Source organism: Mycteria americana, chromosome 18, assembly GCF_035582795.1.
Source record: "Mycteria americana isolate JAX WOST 10 ecotype Jacksonville Zoo and Gardens chromosome 18, USCA_MyAme_1.0, whole genome shotgun sequence".
Taxonomy (NCBI): Eukaryota; Metazoa; Chordata; class Aves; order Ciconiiformes; family Ciconiidae; genus Mycteria; species Mycteria americana.
Genome location: NC_134382.1, coordinates 2,587,566 through 2,602,520, shown reverse-complemented (window position 1 = coordinate 2,602,520; position 14,955 = coordinate 2,587,566). Strand labels below are relative to the sequence as shown.

At 47.3% G+C, this 14,955-nt stretch overlaps 1 protein-coding gene across 2 annotated transcripts in view; it reads left to right on the top strand.

Moving 5' to 3' along the window:
• Window positions 1-3,844: 3,844 nt before the first annotated feature.
• The window catches only part of CDC42 (cell division cycle 42), a 30,334-nt gene continuing 19,223 nt past the window's right edge, over window positions 3,845-14,955 (top strand). The window contains exon 1 of one of the 2 annotated variants that reach the window (XM_075520640.1): window positions 3,845-3,936. The gene's annotated coding sequence lies outside the window, so the exon portion shown is untranslated. Of the gene's footprint in view, window positions 3,937-3,965; window positions 4,100-14,955 lie in introns of those variants that run through there. The other variant, XM_075520641.1, reaches the window with a different exon arrangement.

The following is a 14,955-nucleotide window of genomic DNA, read 5'->3' as shown; positions in this document are numbered from 1 at the left end:
CTCCGCTGGTGATGTGTGAAGGTTGGAGACTGTTTGTGGAAGGGGAATTGTGACCCCGGGGTCTGGGCCCACCAAGGGTGGAGGTGGTGCTTCTTGGCGGAGCCCAACTGCAAGTGACTTGCCACCAAGAAGCATCACCTCCACCCACATTTGCAGTTGGGCTCTCCTCACTTCCTAGGTGGTGATGGAAGAGTGGTCCTCTGTTCCCTATGGCATGGCCTTGGGTGCAGCGGTCGCTCATCTTCCTGGGGCCTTGCTTGTTCCAGGCGTCACTCAGCTCCAATTGACCTTCCCAGGTGTTGCCTCATCTCTCCTTAACCACTGCTGAGGAAGACACCGCTGCCTTCAGCTCTCCTGGGTGATGCCTGACTCAATTCGGGGCTAAGTTCGGGGCTAAGTCTGTGTGTCAGGCTTGGATCGGTTCATGCATACGCTCTCAATCTAACTCCTTTAAACTTCCTTGTTCCCTTTCTAGCATTGGCTTGTTCATCTTGCACCGAGTGCCCAGAGCCCTCGCCTGCAGCTGGGAGGGGTTTGGGTGCCCCACTGGAGTCCTGTGGAGGAGGATGCTGCAGCACCACGTTCTCCCAGGTCACCCTCGACTCATGCATCTCCATCTCAATGTCTGAACCTACTGCTTCGGGTTAGGTGCTGCAGTGACTCTGCCAAGGGGAGGGAGGACCTCTTTGCGTCCCCAAGAGACCCTTGGGGACCAGCACCATCATGGGGGCTTGCCATCGCTGCAGTTTATTTCCCCTTTGGCAGGGCACAGCCTCTCCTCCAGCCTCCAGTCTCCCTCTCGCCTGGTCCCCATACCCCCGGCACACCCTGGGAGTTGCCTTGAGAGATGATCGGGGCTGCTGGCAGCACCGATTCCCCGTGGGAAGAGCTGTTCCCTGCTGGGATCGCAGAGGAATGGGAGGTTTGAGACAGCTCTCTGGCAGCCTAGGATTTTTTTTGGTCCTAGATTTTCTTCCCCCAGCTCTGCCAGATGCAGTAGCTCAGCCCCATCCCAGCGTGGTTGAGCCTCTGGTTGGCAGAAACCTGGTCCTCGGAGTCAATGCGTGACATTTCAAGCACCTTTTCCCAGCTCACCCTCCCTCACTTGGAGCACAAGGGCAGATTAAAAGCAATGTATTATTATTATTATTAGACCAGGGTATAATTAATTCCTTATCAAGTCACAAGTGTCTAATTTGATGGGTTTTTTCCCTGCTTGTTTCATCGCCCCAGGTCTTATTTTACTGCACGTTATTAAGTCTTAACTTGGAAGGGAGAAAGTTAATTACTGCATGGGCTTTGCCATGGTGCTAATTACAGCAACATCAGAGATCTTCACATGTGTTGATTTATGCTCCTCTGGGAAGAGGGGATTCCTGCCCCAGTTTTATCTCTGTTTTCCATCGTTAAAATCTGTACAATGACATGCGCGGGGATCGGGGTGACGTCCGTAGACCTCCGTAGCTTGTGATTTCACACACTGGCCTTTGGTGGGATTTCATGCATGCTTTCCTACATCTCCAGCAAGCACCCCATCCGTTACCCCGTAACTCCCCGGTGTCCTGCAGTCCCGCTGGCAAGTCTTTTTCTTGGATTTACCTCAAAAGAGCAAAACCTCTGTGGATGTAGCTTTGTATGAAAATCTCCAGAAGGTATCAAGAGGCAAGACACAGAGATGGTGGGCTCATGCTCGGTGCTCTCTGCACTGTGGCAAGCAGGGATGTGGCTGCCTAATGGTCCTGCTGCAGAGCAGGGAGGTGATGCCAGAAAGGGGGAACCATTCCCCCAAAACACCGGCTGGTTCCTCTGAAACAGCTCGTCCAGTGTTGCCATCTCAGCTGGTTTTTTATCTAATTAAACCCAAAGAGCTGAGGCAACGTCAGAAATACTTGAAGGTACTGCTGCAGAGCCGAGCAACCCATCCTCTGGAAAGCGGGCAAGGATGGAGCCGGTGGCAGAAAGATGAGCTGGAACCTCCTGCAACGCTTACAGCAAGGATGAGTTTCTGGAGAACCGAGGAGATGGTGCTCAGTAGGAGACTCCTCGAGTCCATCCAGGTTCACGATCTCATCCGCTTGGCTCAGCCGCTACTGAGCCGTTGCCTTTATGGGTTTTTGGCTCGACGGGGCAGGGATTTAATCCAAAAAATCAACTGGGAAGAGTCAGCAGGACGTGGTGCCGGAGGGCAGAGGTGTCCGCAGATGAGGTATGGGCCACGTCTCGCTCCTACATGTTTTCAAGCCTTCAATTTAGATGAGTGTGTGCCCTGTGCTTTGCTTGGAGGAACAACCAGGTAGGTAAGGAGTGAACAAGGCAGAACCAGAGGCTGCAGGCTCGTGGCTGCTGTTCCAGCTGCAGTACATAATACATTTCCCAGATAAAAAGGTTAAAAATCAGCCGTCTCCTGCAAGACTTCGTTTACATTCACAGTTTCATCTTGAAAATTCATTTTGAAAATGTTCCTCTCCTTTTCGTGAGCACTCAGGGCAGCAGTGAACCTGGTCTGAAGGCAATGGCTCGCTCCGAAATCCCCAGGGATGGACAATATCTGCAAGAGAAGACAGAGACGTGCTTCTGACACCATTAACGTTGGGCAGAGCCGTTTTTGCTCCACCTTTGGACATGTGGATGAACCACAGCTCATTTAAAAGGGCCGGCAGAAAGATGCTCTTAATGTCTGATCTGCTCCTGGATGCTCCCCAGAGCCGACGTTTGCTGACTCTTAGGGCTGCCATGAGCCGCCTTGTCTTCTGGTCCTGAGAGATGGATTTATTAATGGCTCAATGGTGCAAACAATAACTGAGTGAGGGAAAACATCTCTTGGATGTGCTAAAATTGCAGGAGGCACCGAACGAGGGCCAGGCACTGCAGGCAAAATTAAAAAAGATATAGAGGGTTTTTTCAGCCTTTTCAGATGGTTTTCAGCTGGTTTTCAACAGGGATTTTTAACCACAGGCTTTCTGCTGCTTCCATGTCACCTTCTTGAGCTGCGGTACAAGAGCGGCAGGTCTTCCTGGCTTTTAAAAATTGAATTAACTCTAAACAAGTTTTCTCTTTCAGGCCAGATTTTGGCTCCCGCTTTTCAAATTGGCAGCACCAGGAGATTTTCTTCTTGTGCTCTTGTTCCTGAAGGGTAGCTTTTATTTTATTTGGGGGTTTTAGGAGGATTTGGTTATAACCCCCCATGAGTGCCCACTGCACTGCAGGGTCGTCTCCCAGCAAGAGGAGTTGTGGCTCTTTGGCCCTTTTTGTTTCAGCTCCAGCTCCAGGCAGGAAAAAAAAAAAGGATGAAAAAATTGAGGGAATTTGGAAACAGTGATGCAGGGGTGCACGTGCACCCTGTGGGGGAGACTTTGTGCCCTCCACGTGCTCCTGCAGCCCTTGGGTGCATGCAGGGTGGTGCAGGTGCAGCGTGGGGGGTTCTGCAGTCCCTAGGGTGCATGTAGGGCGGTGCAGGTGCGGGGTGGGGGTTCCTGCAGCCCCCGGGGTGCATGCACGGCAGTGCGGAGGGGGGGGTCCCACGGCCCCCGGGGTGTATGCAGGGCGGTACAGGTGCAGGGCGGGGGGTCCCGCGGCCCCCGGGGTGCATGCACGGCGGTGCACGCTTGGCACGGGGGCTGCTGCGGGCATGGCCCAGGGCCTCCCCGCGGGTGGACGGGGCCCCCCGGGTGCGAGCAGCCGGGCCCCCCCCGCCGCGCCCTGCACCGCCCTGCAGGCAGCGGCGCGCGCTCCCGCCGGGGGCGGTGCGCTCCCGCGGTGGCGCGGGGCGCGGCCGGCAGGGGGCGCTGCTCGGCTGGCACGCCCCGCCCCTTCCCTGTCGGCCGCGCCACCGCCCCGCCCGGCGTCCGCTGCGCGGTGACGTCACGGCAGCGTGCCCCTGTGCCTGAGCCGAGGAGACCCCGCAGCGAGCTGCCAACGCCCGGCGGAGACTCTGAGGTGAGCGGCCGCGCCGGGGCGGGCACGGTACCGCCGCGACCACCCACCCCCTGTTCCCCGTCGTCCGGCCCGGCACCGCCGGCCGGTGCCTCCGCCGTGCGGGAGCCGCCCTCCCGGGGCCCGCGGTGTGCGGGCGGGGCCTCCCGGGGCAGCGGCCAGCGAGGTGTGGGGGGCGCTTCCCAGCGCCGCGGGGGGGGTGCGGGCTCGCGCGGAGCTCCCCCGGTGCCTGTTGCGGGGGGGGCTCGGCCTTCGTGGGGTCGGGTCTGCCGGGGGGCGGCGGTGCCGGGCCGCCTCCGCCTCCTCCCCTCCCCCGCTTCCTGGCGCGGCGGGCGGGGGCCCGACCCTCGGCGCTCGGGAGCGGTGGCAGGAAGCGCTCCCGCTCCTGGGCTGGGTGCATCGGCCATCTCGGGGACCCGGGCCTCGCTCCCCGCGGGGACTGCCCTGCCCTGGCTGCGGCGGCGGCTTCCCGCTCCTCGGTGCGGCTTGGCTGCACTCGGGGGCTGTGGGGAAAAACCCCGGGGGTCAGCTTGTGCCTGTGGGGCTGCGGGTTGGGCTCTCTGGCTTCTTTCAGGCGAGCAACGCCGGGCACCATAGTAGCTCTGAGCCGCAGCGGGGTGCAGGGCCTGTGAAAGGCTTAGCTTAAGCTGTCTGCACTGCAAAAGTCAGTTCCTGCACGAGGAGGAGTTGGGAAGTGCTTCTTGTCTTTTGCCTCCGTAGGTGTGAGTGAGGTCGTTGCCTTACTTGAAGGCCGTCCCGAAGCTGTTGTTCACAGTGCCAGTGATGTCGCTGGTTTTGACTAGGGTGGGAGCCAGTGCTACTTCGAGGGTTGGTGTTGACACGCGTTTCTTTTTCTCCTTTGAAATCTCATCAAGACTACAGCAGCATGTCACCTAGCTGTGTTTTAAAGGTTTGCTTTAGTGATCTGGACTTAGTGTTTTTCCCTATAAGTGGGTAGAACTTGGAGCTGGTAGCAACAGTGGGAGACACTCGTATAGCCAGGTAGCTGTAACATAACAACCGGCATTGTGAAACCTGTGCTTGAAGAATTGCAAAATGGTCAGAACTCCTGTTGCCCTGTCTGTGTGGGTACTGCAGCCAGAGGAGCCAGAGCAGCTTTGCTACCTTCTTTTGACAAAAGCACAGGGAAGACAAGGCCTTAATGAGGAGGCCATGTTAGATGACAACTGTGTAGTCAGAAGTAGTTCGGTCTGGCCATCTGTGATTGTCTTTGTCTCGTGTTCATCTGTGCTTCTTCTCTCCTAGGAACGGAGGTGCTAGCTGTCTTTATTCAAAGTGTTAAATTGCAGTGCCCCAAAAGCCCTCTTTTTTTTTTTTTTTTTTGGAAGGGTATTTAAAACCTGGATCAAGCTCCTCATATTGCTAATTGGAATAACTCAGTAAAGCACTTAAAGCTTTTCTCTTTCAGTTAGCAAAAGGGTCTTATGCAAAACCAACTTTAGATAGAAAGCCTTTGTATTCTGCTAGCTATACGTGGCAAAGCTGTTGTTCTGCTTTGTAAACTGTTCCTTCTTGTTAGTATAGGATTATGGGGAAGGCAGTATAGACAAATGTATATTTGAAACAGGTCTTATGGATGCACGTAAGACATGAATCAGTATATCGCTAACTGTAGAAATGATTCTGTGTTTAAATTGTTCACTTGTATGCTTCAGTAACAATGAGGAAAAAGATTTTTATGTCTTGGCAGGGAATAAAAACTATTGCGATGCAAGATAAAACATGTTTGCAGTTTGGTAACATGTTTGAGGCAGAAATTTTAATCATTAGATTTGCATACTTTGAAGTTCATTATTCATGACCTGCAACTGATGCTCTTAGTTCATTATATGCCCTGCTTTGGGGTTATTTGTTTGCCTGAAACTGATGGCACTTACTGTGTTTTCACTGTTAAATAGAAATGTTTTGGAAGTCCTAGAGTGTCTAGAGTATCTAAAATGGAAACTGTAGATCTTCTCCTAAAAGAACAATAATAAATAGAAATGGAGACCATCTGAAACTCCTAGGGATTTCCCTGATGAGTGTACAACTGTGCTTTTCTTACTTTCCTGTAAAGCATGTGAAAGGCTGATGTGAAGTGCAGCATGAAGTTGACCGCTAATCCTGATGTAAAAGTTCCTTCTGGTGAAAATGCAGCTGTAGTACTAAAATAGATTTCAAAGTCTTATGAGCATAGACAGCTGGATATCTTAATTAAAATCTTTTCAACAGCTGTCTGTTACCCTACAAGCTTCAAAGTTAATACAGCATGTTGATGTAGCTGGGTTCCAACTCTGCTTCTGGCTCCTGAGAACTTGTGCAATAAATGAATATGCATCATTGCAGTTGAGGTGTGTGTAATCTGTTTTACGCTAATGTGAGTGCTCACAGCTTTTAAAAGTCATCTGCGGGCTTGTGTATTTTAGCCCTCTCTTTCCTCTGCCTGCCTTTTGTGGTCAGCCAAGCTTTCATGCTGTCATTAGGCTTGATCATATGAATTTCAATGATCCGAGCTTCTAGAGTAATAGCCTGTAAGGAGGAATTGTAGGGGGATGTAGTTATCCTCGCTCTTGAGGCTCTGTTCTCAAGGAAAGAACAGCACCTTTTCTTGTAGAAGATGAAGGTGCTGTCAAATTAAATGGAAGTGAAATTGGTTTCTGGTACCCAGGTAGCAAGAAGCTCTCTTTAACCACTTAGCGTATTGTAGACTTCTGCCTTGGCTCCTCTCACACCATTATGCTAAATACAGGTGAAAACCCCCCAATTTTTAGTATTTAATAGATGACAAATAAAACAATGTATTGATTAGATAAGCTTTTATGCTGAAGTTTTAAAGAAATTTAAAGTATCTTTACACTTCTGCAGCCTATCATCATTTAACTAGGTGGCTTCCTTCAAGCCCTGTTTAAAATAGCTTACACCATACTAGCTAAGGGTATCCATCAGAAAGGATTACCCTGAGAAATGGCAGGTAAAACCCTTTCACCAGAGTATCTCCTATGGCTAAAGCCTGGCACAAAGTTATTCCTCCCTGAGTATGTATGGCCATCCATATGTAGTAGTTAGCTGCCTCTTGCAGCCCCTACCGCACCTTTATGATGGTATGCAGGTAAATGCCTGAGATAAGTGACAAAAATGGTGTTAAGGCAAGATATTCCCAACTTCTGGTGGTGGATCCTTTAGATTGTTGTTGCGTGGAAGAACTGGGTTTGTTTATCCAGTCCTGGGTGTGCAGTAAACTGAAAATAGTGAATATGAGAAGCAAGAGTTTCAATGTTGCTGTCATGTAATGGATCTTTGTAATCTTCCCTTTGAGTTTCAGATAGTGACTTCTATTTTAAAGAGTTTTAAAACTTCAAAATACTGTTTGGCCTGTTTTTTCAATTGTAAAGCAACTGTTCTTTTCTTGAAGATGTATTGACTTTTCTTTTAAGCAAGTAACATTTTACAAAGAAGACAGTTTTGCAAAAGCTTTTAAAACCCATTGTTCTATTTTAAGCTCTTGTACTGCTAATTCACCCCATTACTTTTGAATGTTATGGTGTGATTCCTAGCATGAGAGTTGTTCCATGCACTGTTCTCTTGTCTCGTGAAAACCCAGAACAAAACCTTTTTTTAATAAAGTAATGCAGAGGCTTCCTTTGAGCCGTTCTGTCTGGAGGTGGTGTGCGGATACTGCCCTCGTCTGTATTAAGACTTCTTTGCCTCTGGTCAGATTGCGTAGTATCAGTGTGTGTTTTCTAAGTGTAGACCAAACTATGGCAGGGTGAAGGTTTTTACCAAGCTAGTACAGTGTTAGAGCAAACCTTAAACGCTGTGGTGGAGTGGGACTAGTTGAGGCCCAGAGGCAGACTACCGGGTACAGCGGGAGACGATTGCTGTCACTTGTGGTGCCAGACTCGCAGCAATAGCTATGGCTGCCAGAATTGTCTTGCTTTGTAACAAGCTGTTTTGAATTGCTCAGCTCTTCTCAAGTTGAAAGATGCTGTGCTGTGTTTTTGGCCAATGATGAGTGTTCTGTTTTGGGGAAAAAAATGACAAAAATGCTCCTGCAGCTTTGGATGTGAGGAAAGAAGGCATCTGCCCCTTCATCAACTGGTGTAGCTGTTTGTGTTGGGCCAGCTGTGGTTGGTAAACAGCTGAATGCAAAAGGGCTTGTTGTGGGAGGGCTGCGTACTGGGCTTGGATTTGACAGCAGGCATGCTCTGGTTGTGGTTCACCTTGGTGCGTTTGAGCAGTTAGCTCGAGTTTAGTGATTTTTGTTTGTTAGTGCTTTTAAGTGTTGCTTGAGCTAAAGGCTTAGTTCCTCTCAGAAGGATCCTTTTCTTCCATGTCCTGAAGTGGGGGCTGTTACTTCTTCTTGAGTGTCTTCTGCATTTACCTACTGCTGAGAAGCTGCCAGTTGCCCAACAGGCTCTTGGTCCTGCTGCCTTGGCCACAGCCATGGCGCTGCGGGTCGCTTGTCTTCTGCCGTGCAAGAGAGGGTGGTTCCAGCTGCTCTGGTTCTTTCCTCTGGTTAGGTGAGTGCAGGGCAACCTCTCCTGCTTCAGTCCTGGTGTTAGTGAGCTTTCCAGCTACTTCATTAGTTTTAATAGAAACACCGAGGTAGCTCAGTGGCTGGGAAAAATTGCTTTGGGAATGTTGTTTAAGAAAGCTTCATCTCCTTAGGCCTCAGACAATATGTTGCGACTTGGCCTGAGCTGTCCCTGCTGAACACACTGCTTCCTCAAGGCACCCTTCAGGCTGTGTGCATGGAGCACCCACAACTGTCCTATTCTTTGAGCGTAACAGGAATGAGGAGCGATCTTTTGCAACTGATGTGCATGCAGGGTGCTTCCCATTATGCAAAAATGTGCCTCAAAATAGAGGAACTTATGCCAGTGTCTGTTTTACCACTGTTAAATGTAGTTGGCCATGGGTATGGGGAGAGAAACATCAAGGCTAGTGTGTGCCATGATTTGGTAGTATGTGTGAACAGGAGTATAGGTACAGCTTGTATTTTTTAAATATTAACAGTAAGAGACTAAGCTAATAAAGGTAGGTTTTTTACTGTGGTATTAAAATACTGAACAGGATTTTGTTACACGGTAGAGTAAACCAGCTTCCTGTAGAGTATGAAAGTGAAGAGCCAATAATGTAAGATTAAAATGCCTTTGACAGAAAAAGGACTTAATGTAAGCCCACATACTTCCCAGTGTTTAATCTGGGGCAGGTTTTCCCAGTGCTGACTGCTGGTTTTGGCAGTGTAACCTTAGCCAGATGTGATAACAGAGAAGTTGACACTTTTGCTTTTTTCTGTTGTTTGTGATAAAGTTAAGGTGGTCGTTTTGAGCTGTGAAGTGGGATGGACCGGCAATGCCAGTGCTGAGGCAGGTGGGTAGATGCAGGCATGGCTGCACCACAGTGTAACTGGTATGGCAGCAATGAGCCTGCTGAGTCATACTCTCTGACCAGGCTGCATGGGCAGCTTTCTTGTTTTGAACTGGGGACTAAAATGGGATGACATGGCTTTCCCCTTCTTTTTTTGAAGGTATAGAACTTGAAACGTGTTGGTAGTTTAGGTTTAGGCTTTTAAAATTCCCCCACCCAGCTGTCTTCACTTCCTATCTTGTGTATGTCTCTGCTTTACCAGTTTGTTGCGAGGAGCCTTTACAAAGATGTGCAAGTAGCTGTCAATTCTTACATAATTAGACAAAGAAGGTTGCATTAAGTGTAGAAAATATCAGTTGATCTCAGACACTTGCATTTTGAGAAGAGATCTCTTACTTCTTCCTTGGTAATTCCTAGTAACTTGTCCAGAAATGGGTGCTTCAAAACCACAGAGGTGTTGTGATACACATGCTCTGTCGAGTGGCAGACTTGTCTGCCAGGATTCCAGACACATACTTTATCTTGAACAGGGATTCCCATAATGATAGCAGATTTTGTGGGTTTCAAGAACAGCATCAGCCTGAGAGCTCAGTTAGGTCTGTCATGGTGCTGTTCCAGTTATATCAGTGATGGTGGTCCCATGTCTCTTCATACAGTTTGCTTTTGTGGGCCTCTCTAAATGTTTCCCATTCTTGTGTCCGACACCGGGCTGAGACTGGGTGTAGGCAGGCATATAAGATGGAGCCTGCCAGTGTGCTCTGTTGCTGTGAGCCTCTTCAGCTTCAGATTGAGACCTGCTGGCTGCAGATCTGGATCTTTACCCAAATTCTTGTGTTGTTCTTGACACCAACTGGGCTTTTTTGGCCGTATATCTCATAATTAGACACCTTCCATATAAACTGAATAGCAGTGCTGTTTTTTGGAGCTAGTTTTCCCTCGTGGAGGGCAAATTCTGAGATAGGATTTAAAGGATTGTCTGACTTGTTAGTGGCAGTTAAAAAAAAAAAAACCCACAACAAAGAACCAGTGCTTAAAAAGAAGGATATCTTTTTCAAGATCGTGAACCGATGCGATACAAGATTGTTTCTTCAGCCTGTCCCTTCTGCTTTTTGCAGGTTTTGCCTTGGACTTCATGATTTGCCTTGTTCTAAGGAAGTGCAGCTCCTGTGCTGGTTTGTAGTTTGACAGCCTTTCTAAGCTCTGTTTAAGAAATTAAATACCCAGGCCTTACGCTCAGTTTGGAACCTTGGGGAGCAAATGCATTTCTGTATATAGCTTGTGTGCCTGCAGCAGTCTGAGCTGTGGGAAAGACAGGCAGGTGATCTTGGGCACCAGGTGGTTTAAGGCATAATATATTTTAAATTTCATTTACCACATTACTAGCATAGAAGTGGCAGATGTGTTTAGTTCTGGGGTGAGATCTCTATGAAGATGATTATTCCTAGCAGGCTGAAAGGTGGGCTTTGGGCTGGAAGATTTAGATAACTTCTGTAAATGGCTACTGTACACCTGCAGAGGAGAATACTGGCTGTGGTAATACTGCTCTTGAAACCAGTTTTGCCTTCTGTGCTGGTTAGTCTTTCTGGAGTTCAGCTCTTAATCAGAGCGCGGCTTCTGTTGGTGTTTTGCATCATAGGTTTGTGACAATATCAGTGTACCAAGAGGTCCAAGGTCTTTTAACTCTATGGCTGACCGCTGAACTTGTGCGGTCTCTTCATTAGTGGTTTGTGATCTTTGCAGAGAAGTGGTGTGTTGTATGCAGTGATCTTTGTGATGAAGTGTTTGCTGCACCAGGTTTGTAATACAGGCATGCAATTGGTACCTTCTCCATATAATGCTGGTAGGTATCTCTGGTGGGGAAAACCTGATTGCTTGGATCATAGTAGCTGATTATCTCTCTTTGGTGCCCCTGATTTGGGAGACTTGTCACTCTGAAAAGCAAAAGTGTTAGTTTGTAGTAGGGATAGGGGAGGTGGCAGAGGGCAAGGACCTCAAAATGGTAGGGTAAGGGTGCCTTGAAATGGATGTGATTAATCTAGGAACGAATTATCAAATACAAACAGACACTCTTAGAAACGTGTGTGTTTTATAAGGTATGGAAATAGTGTGGAAGGGTAAGAGTGGTTAACAGATATCATGAGTAAAATCCTGTGAATATTGTTCCTTTCATTGTGGACTCCTCCTGAGTGCTTTGACCCCACAGGAGTTAGATGAATAACCTGTAGAATTACATTGTGCGGGGGGGGGGGGGAAGGTCTTATTCTTAGTTTTCAGAAATGGCTGTTTGTTTTCTTGGAATGTGGAGCGGGCTTCCGAACAGGGTCTGGAAGCTGTGATAGACTGGTTAAGCTTTGACTTGTGAGTTAATGGTGTGTACTGAAGAACATCATGAAATGGTTCTTGGTCATCAGCTGGTAGTCGCTTGCAGCAAGCTGCGTTTAGCCGGTACCTGTGATGAAATGGCAGCAGTTTCAGTCCCGCCTGAAAGAGGAAGTCATGGTGCTGCTGAGGCTCGACAGGAAACTAGTGCAGGATGTGTAGACAGATTTGACAGCTTGGTTTCCTTTGGCTAGGAGAATGTACACATTTTAACCTGAAAACAGACTTCAGTAGCTTAAAAATAAAAGGCTTGTGGTTTCTGCATCAAATTGCTTGTATGGCAAGAGTGGAAGGCAAGATCGTACAGATTCTTACCTCTTTGTTTGGGATGGAACACTGATTGTGTACAAAGACCCACAAAATTTCGCTTAATTCTTCACAGTCAGTAGTTCATGTTGCTGCTAGAATATATTGCAACTACTCTGCATTACAGGCAGTTTTTAAAACTAAGGAGCTCTCATAATAACACCACACTTCATGTGCTTGCCATTAAAATGGGAAAATTAGGCTTGCACAAGAGGGGTTGTGGCCCTCAGTGTCAGGGTACATTTGGGACAGCACTTCTTGCAACTTGTGCTTAGTAAATGGGAACCTGCCATAGGTACCATGGATTTCTTCAGCCTTTTGCCATCTGTCACTGTCTTCTGGTGTGTGTACAGGCCTGTGTGGAGAAAGTGCGATATTTCAAACTTTCCTTTGCACTGGGAAGGATTACCTACAATATCCCACTGGAGACTTCAGTTAACTGTTCATTGCAACATTTGTATCTCTCAGTAACCACTTTTTGGGATTAATCCTAAATGCAGATTGGCTGTCTTTTATGAAAGTGTAACTGAGCTTCAAAGCAAAATTCTGTAAAATGGGCCTATTCAGTCTGGAATAGGACCATCTGATGAATTTGGCAAAGTTTACAAGGCTTTGTAATCCACAGTTTCCAGGATGCTAGCTCTTAGTTTTCCGGGATCCTGCTGAGTTCTGTGAAATCCTGCTGATGTGATGACATGCTGAACAGGTTAAAATCCAACAAATATTAGAAGTATGATCAGTTAACAGGTACTTTACTGAAGTTTTTGATTACAATACAGAGATGTTTGAGAAATTAAATCAATTCAGTGTTGTGATTTTTTTTTTTTAAGAAGTCTTTAGATCTTGTTGAACAGAACTAAGTCATATTGGCTTGCATTACATTTCCAGTCTTTATCAGCTCTCCTCTCTGGGCTTGGCAAGATGGCTCACGATTACATGGCTCAAAATCCACTCACTGCACTCAAACTGGGATGACTTCAGCGCTTTCCAGTCTGTTTCAATTCCCTCAGATATTTAAAACTATTTGGAGTGTTTTCTAGTCCTGCTGGGTGTTGTATATGTAGACTTCCTTTTATTAGGCTCCTTTGGAGGGGGAACAAACCCAACCCCCTTGTAACTTCTTTGTTTCTCCCTCCCTTGGCATTGCACTCTGGGGATGAGTTATTCTGTAGTTGTATCTCATATTGGACTAAGTTACTTTTAAACCAGAAGTCAATGATGTATGCATCCTTAAAGCTTTTCCTGTGGAAGGGTAGGTCGCAGGATAGTGCATCTAAGCTCCCTAAAAATGAGCTTGTTTTCAGCTGTGTTCTGTGGGCCTCTTAGAAGTGGAAAACAAAGTAGCTCATCCAGCTAATCTAGAAAGCCTACTAATCCAAGTAAAATAACTTATTCAACAACTCCATTTTCCCACTGGTAAGACTTCGGAGGCCTGTGCTTAAGACTCTAAATATGTTTAAAACTTAGGCTATCTTATTTCAGTATTTAAAGATAAAGTTATATACCCATTAAAAAAAAAAAGGGTGAGGGGATCCCTTTACCTAAAGGTGTGCTAAAATGTATTTTGGTCCTTTAAAGGTGTAATCCTGAAGTGTTTGATGGGGTGGGGCAATTAAACAACTGTGTGAGAGAAGTGGTAGTCGCTTTGTACATAAAGAACTTCCAGTGGGCCAGTTCAATGTTTTTAATGGCAATTTCTTCCTTTAGAAAGAAAAAAAAAAAAACCACCACAAAAAAAAAACCAAAAACCCTCAGGCTTTTCCAGGTCCCCTGTTGGGCAGTTCAGGTTCTGCTTTATGCTCCAGTGAGGCCTGGGGTTATTTGCACTCCGTTTTGTTCCCACTGCCAGAAAGCTTGAAGGATCGGGTCACCTGATAGGAAAACGTGGCATGTGGTTTGAATTCAGAGCCCTTGCCTGGCACTCACACCCAGTGTAGGGTGGAACACATTTGAATCAGTGATGTGGACCATACCAGCCCTGTGAATTTAAATGAATTTGAGGTGCAGGGTAAGAGTAAGCAGTGCTTTTATGGGAAATAGTCTTAATTTGAACTGCTGGTGTTCTGTATTGTGTGAGAGTAATTACGTAGATAAAGTTGACCGTTCACTGCAAGAGTCAGAATTGATGGTTGCAGGAATAATGCAGTCTGCGTACAAGGCGTGTGTGTACAGCTTGTGCTTTGTCTTAGCTGGAGTCTTTGACCTGAGCCCTTACCAGACTACAGCAGCTTCTCTCCCAGAGCCAATGTGGGGACTTGACTGTGTCTGAGGACAGAAAGAAGTGGAGGTTTGCAGTAGAGTCGTGTGATCTGATGTGCTTTCTGATACTGTGGTTTCATTTTGTTGCTTGCTTGATGCTCTCTGGAGTAATGAGTTTTAAAGAGTAACACTAAATGCATCTTTTTTTTTTTCTTTACAAAGGTGTATGTGAGCTTTTCTTGTACGAGTGCATATACAGAATTTTAAGATTTATAGTTAATCATGGATTGGTATGCTGCAGTGAGCATAGGAAGTGCTTCAGAGTCTGGATTTTTCCTCTAGTATGCTTTCCAGGTTCTGGAAAGGCTGTCCTGAAGTAGATGTGTAACCTGCAAATTATGGGTAAATAAGGAAATATGAATAATTGGGGCGAGAGCGTAGAAGAAGAGGGAGGGGAGGAATACAGAATGGAGGAGGAGGAGGTGGTGTCTGCCAGGGGGAGGGCAGGGTGGAAAGTGAGATTAGGTTTCTCTAAAGGGGTGGCTGCACAGTGCTGTTAAGCTAGAGGTGGATGTGCTCATCCTCTTGTGATAGCACTTGGGGTGAGCAAGGACAGCTGGAGCAGAGATTTCCTGTGTCTGGGTGGGCAGTGTAATGAATTCCAGTTGAAATTGAAAAAGCATAAAGGTGGCTGGGAAAGCCGTTGTGGAGCGTTGTTTTGTACTTCATTTATTAACTCTGAAAGGAATTCACGAAGGCTGCTACCTG